The sequence below is a fragment of the Garra rufa genome, chromosome 15 (genome assembly GCF_049309525.1).
Source record: "Garra rufa chromosome 15, GarRuf1.0, whole genome shotgun sequence".
NCBI classification, from domain to species: domain Eukaryota; kingdom Metazoa; phylum Chordata; class Actinopteri; order Cypriniformes; family Cyprinidae; genus Garra; species Garra rufa.
This window is the reverse complement of record NC_133375.1, coordinates 40,885,583-40,887,185: the sequence shown is the minus strand read 5'-3', so window position 1 is coordinate 40,887,185 and position 1,603 is coordinate 40,885,583.

The following is a 1,603-nucleotide window of genomic DNA, read 5'->3' as shown; positions in this document are numbered from 1 at the left end:
TATTATTTAACTTTTTTCTAGCCATATTGATTTAAAAATTGGCCAAAATAGACCCTAATAATCTCATTTTAATCATCATTATTATTATTATTTTTATTACATTTTTAACTAAATTTTCCCCCAAAATTGTGCAGGCCTATAATACAACTCATAAAAGTAACCCTTTGACTTATGAGTTAGGTTTTCTGAAGTTGTTTGGTACCTTGTGTGAGAAGCATGAACTTGAATTAACTTGATCGTAAGTTTAAAGTTTGAGGTCAGTGATTTCTAATCACCATCATGTTTGGTTGTTGAAAACTGTTTTCGGTTTTCTCTCTTCGATTAGTTTCAGTCCTAATCGAAAGCATTTTTAGGGACTGCGAAGTGCAGGTCACACACAAATCACACACACACATCTGAAACGAGGGCTTTTTATGTGTGCCATTAAGCACGGCACGCAAAATACTTGAAGATTAGCTTAATAAAGTTACAGGTTTTATCAGCAGAGAGTCTTTTGACTCATTATTGTGTCATTTCCAGAGTACTGGTCTATCTGTTCGCAATTACGATCACGCAGCGACGGGCGGGCGCTGAAGGCGCGATCAAAGCGAGGCATTGCCATGTGTTTGCCTGCTGTTATGAGGTGATTTAGATGAAAACGCTCTGACGTTTTCCCTTCTCTGTTGGCCTTTTCTTTCTGCATTTCCTTCGACCTGGTTTTCAATGCCCCGCTCCCCCTCTCCCTCCTTGGCAGGGCGTCTGGCCTGAGACACAGCGGTGATTGTTTTCCTGATGGCCTTGGATGTTCCAGAACTCATAGTTACAGCAGAATTCTTCCCACATGAGTGGATTTGGGAGATACTCCCTCTAAGCGCTGCCTGTCTAAGTGTTCCACTGGACTCATCATAGTCATCAGAGGTGTGTTTGAGACACACAGAAATGTACAGATGTTGTATTTGTTCATCGTGGTCGAGCCATACGGGTTTATGGATGACCAGTGGCGTTATATAGAGAAGCACATAGAGTCACACATGCAAAACTCACCGGGCATGTCATTCATGAATTTCTAAATCATCGTTTTCCTCAAAATATGATATTTTGGGATGCACTGCCCAAGACATACAGCTGAGGTTAAAAGTTTTCATACTCCTTGCAGAATCTGGTAATTGTTAATTATTTTACCAAAATAAGAGGGATCATTCAAAATGCATGTTATTTTTTATTTGCTACTGACCTGAATAAGATATTTCACAAAAGATGTTTACATATAGTCCACGAAAGACAAAAATAGACGAATTCATTAAAATGACCCTGTTTAAAAGTTTACATACGCTTGATTCTTAATACTGTGTTGTTACCTGAATGATCCACAGCTGTGTTTATTTTTTGTTTATTGGTAGTTTTTTAGTTTGTCCCTTGTTTGTCCTGAACAGTTTAACTGCCCGCTGTTCTTCAGAAAAATCCTTCAGGTCCCACAAATTCTTTGGATATTCAGCATTTTTGTGTATTTGAACCCTTTCCAACAATGACTGTATGATTTTGAGATCCATCTTTTCACACTGAGGACAACTGAGGGACTCATATGCAACTATTACAGAAGGTTCAAACGATCACTGATGCTCCA